Source organism: Balaenoptera physalus (genome assembly GCF_965194825.1).
Source record: "Balaenoptera physalus genome assembly, chromosome: 7".
Taxonomy (NCBI): Eukaryota; Metazoa; Chordata; class Mammalia; order Artiodactyla; family Balaenopteridae; genus Balaenoptera; species Balaenoptera physalus.
In genome coordinates this window covers 32,536,475-32,552,711 of record NC_138886.1, presented here as the reverse complement: position 1 = coordinate 32,552,711, position 16,237 = coordinate 32,536,475, and the positions used below count along the sequence as shown (strand labels likewise).

Here is a 16,237-nt window from a genome sequence, read left to right as displayed (position 1 = left end):
CAGGACGCCGCCCAAGATGCCCACTTCTGTCTCATCCCACCCAGAACACTGAGGGGATGGACACAGCTGAATTATCTGGGAACAGCTAGAAGCAGAGAAAAGGGGTGAGGGCTCAGAGCGACCAGCATGCATCTCTCAACAACCACCCACAGATTCTACTAACTAGTTTGCAGTCTCCATTAAGAGCCCTAGAACAGAGCAACAAAACTAAAAGTTGGTTTTTTGAAAAGATAAAATTGACAAACCTTTAGTTAGACTAAAAAAGACTGAGAAGACTCAAATAATTAAAACTATAAACGAAAGATGAGACATTAAAACTGATTCCACAGAAACACAAAGGATCATGAGACTACTATGACCAATTGTATACCAATAAATTGGGTAACCTAGAAGAAACAGGTAAATTCCTAGACACATACAACCTACCAAGATTGAATCATGGAGGAAAAGAAAAGCTGAACAGACCAATAACAAGCAAGGAGATTAAATCAGTAATCCAAAACCTCTCAACTAAGAAAAGTCCGGGACCAGACAGCTTCACTGGTGAATTCTACCAAACATTTAAGGAACTAATGCCAATCCTTCTCAAACTCTTCCAAAAATTTGAAGAGAAGGGAACACTTCCAAACTCATTTTACAATGCCAGCATTATACCAAAGCCAGACAAAAAACATTACAAAAAAAGAAAATTACAGGCCAATATTCCTGGTGAACACTGATGCAAAAATCCTCCACAAGATAATAGCACACCCATTCAACAACACATCAAAAGGACCATACACCATGATCAAGTGAGATTTATCCCTAGAATAAAGATTAGTTCAATGTATGCAAATCAGTAAATGTAATATACCACATTAACAGAATGAAAGATAAAAATCATATGGTCATCTCAATAGATGCAGAAAAAGCATTTGACAAAGTTCAACATCCTTTCATGATAAAACCTCTCAAGAAATTAGGTACAGAAGGAACGTACCTCAACCTAGTAAAGGCCGTGTATGACAAGCCCATAGCTAACATCAGACACAGTGGTAAAAAGGTGAAAGTTTTTCCTCCAAGATCGGGAACAAGATGAGGATGTCCACTCTTGCCACATCTATTCAACCTAGTCCTGGAAGTCCTAGGCAGAGCAATTAGGCAAGAAAAAGAAATAAAATGCATCCAAATCAAAAAGGAAGAAGTAAAATTGTCTGTGTTTGCAGATGACATGATACTATATATAGAAAATCCTAAAGAGTTCACCAAAAAACTGTTAGGATTAATAAATGAATTCAGTAAAGTTGCAGGATTCAAAATCAATATACAAAAACCAGTTGTATTTCTATATACTAACAACAAATTATCCAAAAAAGAAATTAAGAAAACAATCCTATCTATAATAGCACCCTCTCCCCAAAAATACTTAGGAATAAACTTACCCAAGTAGATGAAAAAATCTATACACTGAAAACTATAAAACATTGATGAAAGATCCAGCAATCCCACTTCTGGGTATATATCCAAAGGAAATGAAATAAGTATCTTGAGACATCTGCACTCCCAAGTTCATTACAGCATTATTCATAGTAGACAAGATATGGAAACAACCTAAGTTCCACTGACAGGTGAATGGATAAAGAAAATGTGATATATATATGTATATATATACAAATGGAATATTATTCAGACATAGAAAAGAAGGAAATCCTGCCATTTGTGACAACATGGATGAACCCGGATGACATTATACTAAGTGAAAGAAACCAGACACAGAAAGACAAATACTGTATGATCTCATTTACATGTGGAATCTAAAAAAGTCAAACTCATAGAAACAGAGAGTATAACAGTAGTTGCCAGGGGCTGGGGGCTGGGGAAAATGGGGAGATGTTGGTCAAAGGATATAAACTTTCAGTTAGAAGATGAATAAATTCTGGAGATCTAATGTACAGAATGGTGTTTATACTTAACAATACTGTATTGTACACTTGAAATTTTCTAAAGAGTAAATCTTAAATGTTACCACCAGAATTAAAAAAAAAAAAAGAAAGGTAACTAAGGTAGGTGATGGATGTGTTAAGTAGCTTGATATGGTAATCACTTCACGATGTACATGTATACCAAATAACTTGCTTTAAAAATAAGCAAAGGGCTTGAATAGACATTTTTCCAAAGAAGACATATAAATCACCAACAAGTTCATGAAAAAATGCTCGACATCACTAATTATGGAAATGGAAATGAAAACCACAATGAGATATCACCTCATACCTATTAGGATGGCTATTAAAAAAAAATAAGATAAACGCTGGCAAGGATGTGGAGAAAAGGGAACCCTGGTCCACTGTTGGTGTGAATGTAAATTGGTGCCACCATTATGGAAAACAGAGTGGAGTTTCCTCAAAATATTAAAAAACAGGACTACCATATGATCCAGCAATTTTACTTTTGGGTATTTATCCAAAGGAATTGAAATCAAGATCTTGGAGAGATGCCTGCACTTCCACATTCACTGCAGCCTTGTTCATAGTAGCCAAGATATGGAAATAACATAAATGCTCACTGATGGATGAATATGTTAAAAAAATGTGGTATATACATACAGTGGAATATTATTCAGCCTTTAAAAAGAAGGAAATCCAGCCGTTTGCAAAAACATGGATAGATATGGAGGACATTATCCTAAGTGAAATAAGCCAGACACAGAAAGACAAATACTTTATGATATCACTTATATGTGGAATCTAAAATAGTCAGTCATAGAAGCAGAGTAGAATGGTGGCTGCCAGGGGCTGGGAAGAGGAGGAAATGGGGATGTGAAGGTTAAAGGGTACAAAGTTTCAGTTACACAGGATAAGTAAGTTCTGGAGATTTACTATATAGCATAGTGACTTAGTTAACAATACTCTTTTGTATACTTAAAATTTGCTAAGGGGGTAGATCTTATGTTAAGTGTTCTTACCACAAAATAATAATAATAACAATAATAAGAATGGAGGTGGAAGGAAACTTTGGAGAGGATGGATATGTTTACAGCCTTGACGGTTTCATGGGTACAGCTTTTTATATGTCAATCATACCTCAATAAAGTGTTTTTTATAATATGTGTATAATTATAGTCACACTTACTAAGCATATATTATGGGCCACATGTGTCATGTGCATTATTTCATTTACCCTTCACAGGAACCCTAGGACTTAGATGTTAGATTACTATTTCCATTTAACAGTTGAGAAAACTGAGTCTAAGAGAGGATAATTTACTTGCCAAAGGTTACAGACCTGGTAAATTCTATAGCCAGGATTTTGAACCCCGGCCTGTCATTTATTACCAATATCACTACCTCACACATGCAGGACCTTTCACAGCTTACTGATTATCACTGTCATTAGCTCTGTGAATTCTCTCATTCCCCAGATGCGGGTGAAGAATGTGAGCCTCACAGAGATTGAGTGGCCTGCCCCTGTCCACAGTTGGCAATCAGCGGTTCTGGGGTTGGAATCCAGACTCTCTGCTCTGCGCGCTCTCTGTACCACAGCACACTGACATACACCTGCTAAATATTCTGTCCTAAAATTGTTTTCTTTTATTATGACTTCCATAAAACACAACCAAAAAAGGTAAACACGTGAGATTAACACAGAGAAATGTTGAATGACTGCCTGTAATTAAACTTATTTTTAAGACCCCTTTCCATGGGGCCCTAAACATGATGTAATTGCAGTCCAAGGTTTCCTACACACAGATAGATATCAGCTCCCAGCCACGTGTAAACACTAGGCTCTGGGTCCAAATGATCTCCATCTAAGACTCCTGGGGGTGGGAATCATTCAAAGGAGGCCATGAGGCTACAGACCCCTGCCCAGCTCTCCATCCATACAAAGCAATTTCCTGCCCTCCCTCCTATTTCTTGTCCCCCTGCCGGTCCCTCCCACTTTGAGGCTGGATTTGCCCCATGACTACAACTCCCACGCTGACCCCCAACCTAAGTTCTCCCGGGCTGGGGCCCATTAATGATTCCTCTTTGGCCTCCCAACCAGATCTGGACACTGTGCAGCATACTCCCTATAATCTGACCATACTCCTTCCCGGATATCTTGATACCTATAGTCTGGAGTGAACTCAACCCCAGATAAGACACTCTAAAGAATAATGTCATCCACTTATCTGATAAAGTCCATAATGCATAGAACCCCCACTGAGTAGAAGTGGACCCTTAGTAAAAGCCATTAATTAAGCTGAATTAAAAAAATATCGGGACTTCCCTGGTGGCACAGTGGTTAAGAATCCGCCTGCCAACGCAGGGGACACGGGTTCGAGCCCTGGTTCGGGAAGATCCCACATGCTGCGGAGTAACTAAGCCCGTGCGCCACAGCTACTGAGCCTGTGCTCTGGGGCCCACGAGCCGCAACTACTGAGCCTGCGTGCCACAACTACTGAAGCCCACGAGCCTAGAGACCATGCTCCGCAACAAGAGAAGCCACCACAGTGAGAAGCCTGCACACCACAACGAAGTGTAGCCCTCGCTTGTCGCAACTAGAGAAAGCCCGCTCACAGCAAAAAATGACCCAACGCAGCCAAAAATAAATAAATTTATAAAAAAGAAAATCTATATCAAGTTAGCACTCTTTCCAAATATCATTGTGAATTAGAGTTCTTTAAATGATTACATTCATTAGTTGTAACAAATTTATTTTGGGATGTCTTAAAGAACAGATTTGAAGATGAATCAACTAATGCTTCCTGATACTGAAATTGCTAAACTTCTCATGGAATATAAAAAGCAAATTTACTTTTAAAACATCCTCTTCCAGGTTATGGGGCTTAGGGGACTGATTGCAAGTGTTACTTGGCTACTTCTATAGAAAGGTTTGTGATATCCAATAATAGTACTCTTAAAGAATAATTAGCATCTTTAGAATAGGATTCATGAATATTACTCATCGCAGCTTGTGGAATTCAACCAAACCACAGCCAAGGGGCCAACGCCTGGTTGATATCCAGAAATAGCCAGACCTGGCAGTCTGGTCTGTGGCCTCAACAGTCCAAGCAAGGAGTGGAATAGGACTCAAGGGGGCATGGGAGTAAATACTTCCCACAGCATCCCAAAGATGGTCATCTGGCTCAAGTGACCCTAAAATTCAATTTTTCATTCCCAATAGTGCCCTTAAAAAAAGTCAGGCTTAATTACTGTAATAAAGAAATCCAGTTTTGAAGCTCTTGTGCCTTATTTAAGAATACGTCCCCACTTTCTGTTTTTATGTGATCTCTATTACACAGTTGAGTTTCACCCATTTTTGGTAATAATTTCTATCTTTCAAAACTTGTGCTGAACCTCTACTTTGCTCACAAATGAATGAGAGTCCCTGATCTCCAGGCAGCCTCTCCTTTTACCTCCCTGCTCTGTTAAACACTGCCATTCCCTTCCTAGTCCCTCCAAAGTGGGTTCCACCTAAAGTAGACTTGCTACCCCATCCTCTAGATGAGTCCCCCACTCATTTCTCTACGTATCTCCCACCGCATCCTCATTTCCTCTGTGGACTTCAGATGCAGCTGACACATCTAAGCCCATTCTGGCAGACTGTCCTCAGAAAGGACTCCTTTGATTCTGCTGTCTCCTTGCTGTATCTGGTATTTAGTCTTAATGATTTTGTTTGCTTGTTTCATCTCATTCTATTCACTTCCCCCAAGTCCTCTTGACAAGCATCATCTTGGTTTCTCCATCAATCACCAAACTCCTTTAGAAATATAATGGAAAGGAGGGTGGAGTGGGAAGGATGGCTTTTGAAAACTTGAATGCAAATGGCATTGCTAACAAGCTGTGTGACCTAAGGAAAATCACATAGCATCTCTGAGCCTCTATTTGCTGGTTTGTAAAAGGGAGATTATCACCCCAATTAACCAGGGTTGGAATACGATGATCATGAAATGATGAAAGGGAAGGAGCTCCATAAATCACAAAGAACTGTCCAGAAGTAAACTGTTATTCTCCTAGCAACATCCCTGCAGCTGTTAGCAGCTGTATAATTCTTCCACCCACAGGACCCAATGTTCTCATCTCTTCTCTTGCAAACTTACTCCAGGGAGGCCTGTCCCAATGACCCCAGTCTTAGTTTCATAGAAGGTGCAGCTGGGTCCTCACCCATTGCAGCAAGGCTCTAAGTTTGCTAGTGGTCTGCCACATAGATAATTTCTTAAAATGTCCCCATGGCACATCTTATTCCTTCTCAGTCCCTGGAGAAAAGCACCTGGTAAGTGGTTAATCCGAGCCATCCTCACCACCTTGCCATTTCACACATGTCTAGGGGCAACAGAATGGTGTTGAAAGGGCACAGGCTTTGAGGTTTGATGGGCCTGGGTTTGAATTCTACCATCAACCTTTACTAGCTGTGTGATCCTGGCAAGTCTCTTAACTCTGTGAGCCTCAGTTTTCTCATCTATAAAATGGAGACAATAATATCTCACATAGGCGCTCAATAGATAGTAATCATTACGATGATGATTTATATTACAGAAATGTGAGGAATTTGTTTAAGGAGCATCTAGTTTTACTGCTTTTACTGGGATTGTTCATACTTCTTAATAATTGGTTAACCAAGTCCCAAGGTTTCCTGAAACTACTGTGCCATTCATAGGCCCAAGGAGGGAAACCCTTCAGCATCCCCCTAGATGACCAATTTTTCTCCTAGGACATCTGCCAAGATAAATCCCATTTCTCATACCATGCTCCATATCGCCAGAAAATGGAAATAAGACAAATATAACTCTTGGATTAATTCCAAACTGAACCACTCACTGTTCCCCAAATAAGCCCCTTATATTCTTGCCCAAATCCTGCTTTGGCAAATCCATCTTCCAAGTCTCACACTCTCTGCTTCCCCTGGTGTTCTTGGATAACATGTCTTATCTCTTTCTCTGTCTTGATACCTCCCAGAGGGCAGAGACCCTGCTACCATCTCATTGGGGAAGTTCAGAGTGGGGCTTAAGGGGAAGAGGAGATGGGGAAGATGGTACCAATGACCTATACAGGAAGTAGAAAGATCAATTACTGAAGTCAGGGAAAATTTGAACCCAAGAGTTACCCTATGTTCAGACAGGATTTTCATGATGGGAAAATGCAGTCTAGTGTAAGAAACCAAATGAGAGAAGAGCTATGGGGACTCTTTACCCTGGAAAAATGCAAAATATCCTCACAGGGCTTTCCACATACAATGTTCTGTAAGGCCATGATTAAAATCCATAAATAATGAGAAGGTAGATGTGAACATAGAATACACATTATTGTTCAATCAGTGCAGAAATTATCATCAATTAGGCCAACTGGAGAGTCTCAGAACTGTAGAGGTGTTCAAACTGTGCCAGAGGTCTCTCCTCCTCTGAATACTTTTAGCGTGTTTAATATTCCTTTTCCCTGCAGGATCCCACGTACTGTAGTTGTCCCCTTCTCGGGCTCCTCAGGGTCGAAGCTGAGTTTGATTCCTGCCTGTCTTCTTGGTGCCCAGCAGAGGGTCAGCCACAGAATCCTCCTCTATAACTGGGTGATGGACCACATCTCCTCACACCTGAGTAAGCCTCAGGGTCAGGGCTTGAGATGCAGAAATTTGATTGATTCTGAGTCCAGTATCTTTAGAAGACAAAGCAACCACCATGCTAGCTGAGAGACCACCATGAATATCTGCTGACAGATACCTGCCCACCTCCTGGCCCCCTCTTCCCTTACCTGTCTAACCCTGGCAGGAATGCCTCCTCAACCCTACCTGTGGGCTCAGCCTGGCCCCTAGCTCTTTACCTCTATCCTGTTCTGAGGTAAAGGGAAGCATGAGGCCTCAGTATAAGCGTAAGCCAACACGGTGACTGAGCCAACTCAGACTTAATCTCCAGGAGACAAGACCTCCAGTCTTTTTACCATCCAGTCAATGCTGTAACAACAATGGATTTGGAGTGCTATTACCTTAAGAAATCACCTGTTTTCATTTTTCCTTGTTCTAGTACAGACATAACTTTTGCATAGCAAAAACCATAGAAAAATTACAAGTTTTATTTTGCTTTTTTTTGCTTCACATTATAAAAATTTGTTTCCATCTTGTTACGTAGTCTCTAGTGGTCTAGTGGCTGCATAATATTTCATCAGGTTGATATACCACAATTTACTTAAAGAGCTCTCTATTTTGGGACAATCAGTTACTTCCAAATTGAAAATAAACAATACTGCAATGAATACCTTTTTCTGAATTTAAATTATTTTCAAGGATAGATTTTTCAGAAATGGAATCAATGAATCAAAGAATAAAAGCTTTCAAAGACAATAAGGAGTTAGTATTTAAAGTTAGTGAGGCATTTTTTTTTAACATCTTTATTGGAGTATAATTGCTTTACAATGTTGTGTTAGTTTCTGCTGTATAACAAAGTGAATCAGCTATATGTATACATATATCCCCATATCCCCTCCCTCTTGTGTCTCCCTCTCACCCTCCCTATCCCACCCCTCTAGGTGGTCACAAAGCACTGAGCTGATCTCCCTGTGCTATGCAGCTGCTTCCCAGTAGCTATTTTATATTTGGTAGTGTATATATGTCAGTGCTTCTCACTCAGCTTACCCTTCCCCCTCCCCGTGTCCTCAAGTCCATTCTCTACGTCTGTGTCTTTATTCTTGTCCTACCCTTAGGTTCTTTAGAACCCTTTCTTTTTTTTTTTTTTTAGATTCCATATATATGTGTTAGCATACGGTATTTGATTTTCTCTTTCTGACTTACTTCACTCTGTATGACAGACTCTAGGTCCATCCACTTCACTACAAATAACTCAATTTCATTTCTTTTCATGGCTGAGTAATATTCCATTGTATATATGTGCCACATCTTCTTTATCCATTCATCTGTCAATGGACACTTAGGTTGCTTCCATGTCCTGGCTATTGTAAATAGTGCTGCAGTGAACATTGTGGTACATGACTCTTTTTGAATTATGGTTTTCTCAGGGTATATGCCCAGTAGTGGGATTGCTGGGTCATATGGTAGTTCTATTTTTAGTTCTTTAAGGAACCTCCATACTGTTCTCCATAGTGGCTGTGTCAATTTACATTCCCACAAACAGTGCAAGACTGTTCCCTTTTCTCCACACTCTCTCCAGCATTTATTGTTTGAAGACTTTTTGATGATGGCCATTGTGTGAGGTGATACCTCACTGTGGTTCTGATTTGCATTTCTCTAATGATTAGTGATGTTGAGCATTCTTTCCTGTGTTTGTTGGCAATCTGTATAACTTCTTTGGAGAAATGTCTATTTAGGTCTTCTGCCCATTTTTGGATTGGGTTGTGTTTTAGATATTGAGCTGCGTGAGCTGCTTGTATATTTTGGAGATTAATCCTTTGTCAGTTGCTTTGTTTGCAAATATTTTCTCCCATTCTGAGGGCTGCCTTTTCGTCATGTTTATGGTTTCCTTTGGTGTGCAAAAGCTTTTAAGTTTCATTAGGTCCCATTTGTTTATTTTTGTTTTTATTTCCATTTCTCTAGGAGGTGGGTCAAAAAGGATCTTGCTGTGATTTATGTCATAGAGTGTTCTGCCTATGTTTTCCTCTAAGAGTTTTATAGTGTCTGGCCTTACATTTAGGTCTTTAATCCATGGAGAGATATACCATGTTCTTGGATTGGAAGAATCAACATTGTGAAAATGACTATACTACCCAAAGCAATCTACAGATGCAATGCAATCCACATCAAACTACCAATGGCATTTTTCACAGAACAAGAACAAAAAATTTCACAATTTGTATGGAAACACAAAAGACCCCGAATAGCCAAAGCAATCTTGAGAAAGAAAAACAGAGCTGGAGGAATCAGGCTCCCAGACTTCAGACTATACTACAAAGCTACAGTAATCAAGACAGTATGGTACTGGCACAAAAACAGAAATATAGCTCAATGGAAGAGGATAGGCAGCCCAGAGATAAACCCAAGCACATATGGTCACCTTATCTTTGATAAAGGAGGCAAGAATATACAATGGAGAAAAGATGGCCTCTTCAATAAGTGGTGCTGCGAAAACTGGACAACTACATGTAAAAGAATGAAATTAGGACACCTCCTTACACCATACACAAAAATAGTGGGGTATTTTTAAAGACTTTACTTTACTATAAGCAATATGTAAATAAGTATTTCAGTTTTAGCACAGCATTACCTTTATCACGTATCATGATTATCTAACATTTTTAATAATTTAGAATATATAGTAGTATCTCATTAAAAATTTTTTTGTACTTTAATTACTGGTGAGTTGGAAGGTTTCCTTTATGTTTGTTACTAACCACATTGTAACTTGTATATTTTAACAGCACAAGAATTTTTGCTCTAGTGGTTTAGATGTTTGGGTTCCTGCATTTATAAACTGTTCTCCCTGGCTCTGGCTTTATAACCTATATGCTAATCTTCCTGATACCACTTGATCTGATATTTGTCTACTGTTTAACCAAAGTCTACAGACTTGGGTAGGGACTTATAATCATGGATTAAGACAATGTCACTTGTAGTTAGAAGTTTGTGCTCCAGTATAAACTCTGGTTTTTTTTTGTTTTTTAAACTATGTGGCATTAACTGATTCACTTTTTCTCTCAGAGCCTCCCTTTTCTCACTTGGAGAAAAGAGTAACACCACTTATCCGCTTACCCCACAGTGTTATATGAGAACTGTGAGTCTTGTAAAAGCAGGGTCAGACAACTTTTTCTGTAAAGGGCCATATGGTAACTATTTTGGGCTTATAGATCATATGGTCTCTGTCACACCTACTTAACTCTGCTATTGTAGCATGAAAGTAGCATAGACAATGATAGTCTATGAATGAGTATGCCTGTGGTCCAGCAAAGCTTTTTTATGAATATTGATATTTAATTTTATATTTGTATAGAAACATATCATTTATATGTAGATATATTTATGTATGTAAATAAATTTCCATTTTAATAAGTTACATATAACATGTTATAACATATATTATATATAATAACATTTTACATGTTACATATAGTATACTTACATTTAAATGTTATATAATTACATATAATTATATATAAATGTATAATTTAATTTTATAAAATTTTCATGTATCACAAAATATTGTTCTTCTTTTTATTTTTTCCAACCATTTGAAAGTGTAAAATGTAAAACCATTCTTTGCTCATGCTCTATACAAAAACAGGCAGCAGGCTGGATTTGGCCCACAGTCTGTAGTTTGCCAACCTCTGCTCTAAAGCCCTATCCAACAGCATGAGATCTCATGGGACAGTCAAAACAAATAGGTAGATAGAACAGGACTTTTTGTTGTGAAAACAAGGGACAAAGAAGGTGGAGTGACTTGCCCAAAGCCACACAGCCCTCCAGAGGCTGCACTGGGATTTCAATCAGATCTGCCTGATTCCAAACCCCCAAGCAATGTCTGCTGTAGCAGCTACCTCCCCAGTCAGTGATTCCAGCCCTGGGCCAACTCTTTCCTGCCAGAACCTATTCCTGATCTCCCCTCCTTCCTTAGCCTGCTCCACACTGCCCCCACCCAAGGCCAGGGACTGCCATGGCAGCATCAGAATTTAAGAGAGAAAGAGCAAACCTAGCTCTTTTGGCTCCTACAAAGAGGCCCTTGATTCTCCAACCACAGAGCCATGTATTTGCAGGAATCAAGCACCAGCTTTCCACATTCATGGAGATGTTTAGTGGTATACAGACAGAGTTCAAATCTGCCTGCCATGCTCTGCACTCACTCGCTCGTCAGGCATCTCAGATTATAAATCTTTTCTCTCATGATGTGTGACCATAATCACATCCTTCTTTTTAGTCTGCTTTTGAGGAGTTCTATACTCTTGGAGGACAAGGCCAGCAACAATAACAAAATCACCTCTGTTGGAAACAAGAAATGGTACTATGACAGGAACAGGGGTAGGCCAGTGCAAAGAGAACACAATTTGTAAAACGATCACCAAAGTTCAAGAGTTGATTCTGCCATGAATTATCTGATCCCCCTGAGGTTTAGTTTCTTAGCTGAAAATGAGGATAATTAGCTTCAAATGAGAACATATATGTAGTGTGCTTTGTAAACTGTTGAGTGCTATACAAACTTTAGTTAACAATACTATTATCAGGCTTTTACTATTCCAAACACTATCTTGAATCATGATTTTCTCAGCCCTATTTGAAATGTGATGTTTGTCATCTTCTACAGAAGCTCCAAGGCAATGTTTTCAGATTTTTTTTCCCCCAAGCCTTACTTGATTTCCTGAATGAATGGGAAACTGAATTCATTATGAATTCTCCTGGCACCAGCACGAATCCAAAGTATACGGGTTTGAAGTGACAAATGATAGGATGTTATTGCAGGGGCTTGTGGGGGCTGGCAGCACAAGTAGAGGAGCGAGCCCCATCTTCCTTGGCAGTGGCATCAACAGCCTCTGCACAGCACCAAGGCTGCCGCCTACACTGAGCTCATCGCAAAGTTTCCTACAGCATCAACTCTCAGCCTGGCTGGGCCCTGAAACCCCAGGGATGTCAGATACACACCTCACCCCGGCTCTCTGGGGACTCAGTCACCTAGACAAGCATCCTTTCCTTAGGTTCTGATCAGTGCCTGTTAACCCTGCCTCACTTGGTCCAATTTATTCATTTTACTTATGGGGAAATTGAGGCTCATATCGTAAAGGTGACCTGCTCCAAGTTATGTAAGCCCTGGTCTTAGCATTAGGAGACTTTGGTGTACGTTCCTATTCTGCAATCGACTAGCTATGTGACCTTGGTCGACTTACCATTTGTGAAAGGTGATTAATTCTATCATCTAGCATTTCAATAGCACTTTAGGGTTGATCAACTGTATTCACAATGTAATCCCTACAATAAGGTAGGCATTGTGGTAATCTGCATTTTGTCTAAGAGGAAAGAGAAGCTCAGAGAAACTAAGTGATTTGCAAAGTTACATTACTAGTAAGTGGCATCTTCTGGATCCAAATAACATATTTTCTCCACCAATTCATATGGCTCAAATTACTCAGTAATGAAACAGAATTAAAACTTGCCTTGAAAAACTTACAGGATATATATGAAAGTACGCTGAACTAAAAACTACTCGACCATCAGTTCCCAGCATCTTGAAAATGAGGGCTTATATTAGTTATCTATTGCTGGGAAATAAACCACCCCTAAACGTAGCAGTTTATAACAACATTTATGTTCTCATCCAGTTTCAGAGGGTAAGGAACATGGGAGCAGCTTAGCTGGGAGACTTTGGCAAAGTTGCAGTCATCTCAAGACTTGACTGGGGCTGGAATCCTCTTCCAGGCTGTCTCCTGTGGCTGGTGGCTGGAGGCCTCCATTCCTCCCCATGGGGGTTGGGGAACCGTCTCCATAGGCTGCCTGAGTGTCCTCATGATGTGGCAGCTGGCTTCCCTCAGACTGAGTGATCCAAGAGCGAGACAGAGTACACCCAACATGGAAACCACAGTCTCTTTATAACCTAATTTTAAGAGTGACATATCATCACTTCTGCAGTTTTCTATTCTCTAAGTCCAACCTACACTCAAGGGGAGAGGATTACACCCATACACATGAATATCATGAGATCAGGAGCATGAGGGCCATTTTGGAAACTGGTTACCATAAGATACCTTTATAATTCTAAAATCTTTGTTGACTCTCATGAGATCAAGATCATAATTTTTGTATCATCTGTTTTAATTGATAAAATATTAACTACATGAAATTGCTCAGATTTGACCCTTTGTGACTCACAGAAATGGTAATTTCATATGGTTCAGACTAATTTTTAACCTCTAGAAGTTCTCAGATATTTACTAACACTTTTTGATTAAGTTGTACTTTATTAATTATAATAGCATATGTGTTCATTGGGAAAATGTTAATATTTATAGTTGGAGGTATGTTATTTATTTAGTCTTTGGACAATGCTTGGTGGAAAATGGATTCCTGCTTATCCCCATCTTTCTAGAATTAATTGCATAAACCCACAGGGGTCTAAACCTCAGAAACTTAATCACTGAACAAGCTAGGTATGACAATAACTCTAGTAGATGCCAAGAGTCCTTTTTATTATAGCATACTGCCTTTCAGTAGGTCTTATTATCAGACATAGAAACAGCCCTTCTGTTAAAAGAACAATTCTAATGAATCAGTTCCGATTTGCCAGTGAGGCTTTTGTCATACTTTACAGTCCTGAAGCAATGAACCTACAGGAATAGTGTCCTAAGCTTATTTATGATTTTAGTCCCCCAACTTTTGATAGTCTCTACTTGAAGCTATTAGTCTGTTGCATACTTACGGATCTACATGGTTAATGCTGTTACCGTTAATACTACTCTATACAAAGTAGTTGATGCCAACAGTTCATTTAGGGAGCTGCTGTTCTACATAGTTACTGAGAAACTTCTATGGGCAGAAACTCATCTAGCTCCTGGAGGTACAGTTGTGAATGAGACAGGCAAGATCTTTCCTCGCATGAACTTTATAGTCTAATGGTTCTCAAACCTGGCTTTTTAGAAATATGGATCCTTAGGACCCACGCTAGACTTACTGAATCAGGAAACGTGGGATTGAGGCCAGGAATTTACATTTCCTAATGCCCCACAAGTGACTCTGATGCAGCTGAGTCCATGGCTCAGCACTTGGGAACCACTGGTGCATATTTCAGTTCTCAACTGCTTCACCTCCCATTTAGTCCACAGCCCACAGCAATGGTTGCCACTTAACTACTTCACAGAAATTGCTCTTGCTAACATCACCATGAACTCCTGAGAGACAAGTCCATTAATTATTCTAGACTTCTCTTACTTTCTCCCTATGGCATGATGTTGCTGGCCTCACCCTGCTTCTTAAAATCCCCCTGGCTTTTAACAACATTCTCTCTTTTTGTTCTCCTCCTACATTCACTCTGGTTGCTCCCTTTCAGTGTCCCGCTGTTGATCCTCTTCCTTTCCCACTGGATAAATGGCGGCATTGCTCAGTATTCCGGCTTCAGTCAACTCTTCTCACTCTCCAAAGTGTTCCTGGGTGATTTCCCCCATAACCCTGGTTTAAGCAGTCTATGTCAATGACTTGAAACCCTGTACACCAGACCTCATTCCCCAGGACTAGTGGTGCTCATCAGCACACAACACTCAATAGACCCAATGATGTAACCCATGTATTCATGAAGGATATTAATAAATACATCCTTACTTAGGATCCAGTGGTCCAGAGCTATTTATTAAGCTAAACAAACGATGTAATTTAACTCAAACTACGTGGTGAACTTCCTGAGAGCAAGAACTGGGTCTTTTTATTTCTGTGCCCTCACTTATTCAGGACACTTTTTTGAGAATATAACAGAATAACCAGTTGAAAAATTGACTTGTGTCAACCTCAGTACCCAAACCCATCAGAAAAAAATAGAAAAAGTCTATGTTCCTGCCCCAGGAAGTTAACCAGCCTTTTGTTTCAGAGAAGTCACCAGGTGACTGAGCTTCTCTAAAGATGAGTGCTAAACAATATTTTCGTGTTTTAAATTCTGAACCTGAAAGGGAAGAGGGGATGGAAGCTATTTATTGAAGGCTAAAGGGAAGGGAAGGACAGGGAAAAAGATAGGGTGGCACAAATGTGACATTCTTTGCACAGGTGTATGTGTGTGTGCATATGCATATTATCTCCATATGTGGAGATAATATATAGTATATGTATATATGTGTACATATATTCTATAACACATATATGAAATCATATATTATATATATAATACAATATCTCATATGATTACTATGAAAAGTAAATGAACTAATGTAAATAAAACACTGAGCATGTACCTGGTACATAGTAATAGTGCATTCTGCTCTCTCCAAAATCCTACTTGCTTAAGCAAAGACAAAAGTACAAAGAATTCTCGTTTGAGTCAGACCCAATTGTTAAGCCTAACATTAGGCCAGAGAGTGAATAACTGCACTGTTGAAATTGTATACATAATTTGCATACGTTTGTTTTTCTGATAGAAGCCATAACTTTCATGAGCTCCTCAAAGGAGTCCGTGTCTCTAAAAATTTCTACAAGGCCTAAGAATCATGTGCTAGCCAATATTTCAACAATGGTTATCATTCTTACTTATTCCTGAACATACTACTTTCCCAATCAAGATAAGTATCAGTGACTCAAAGACGCTCCTTTTTAAGGAGGCTAGTGGAATCTTCATTCATTCATGCATGCATGCGTTCATTTATGCAAGAGGCAGTCATTTGTA

The 16,237-nt window shown here is 39.4% G+C and overlaps 1 long non-coding RNA gene across 1 annotated transcript in view; it reads left to right on the top strand.

Moving 5' to 3' along the window:
* The window catches only part of LOC309663981, a 173,303-nt gene that overhangs the window by 116,982 nt on the left and 40,084 nt on the right, over positions 1 to 16,237 (top strand). The window lies entirely within an intron of this gene.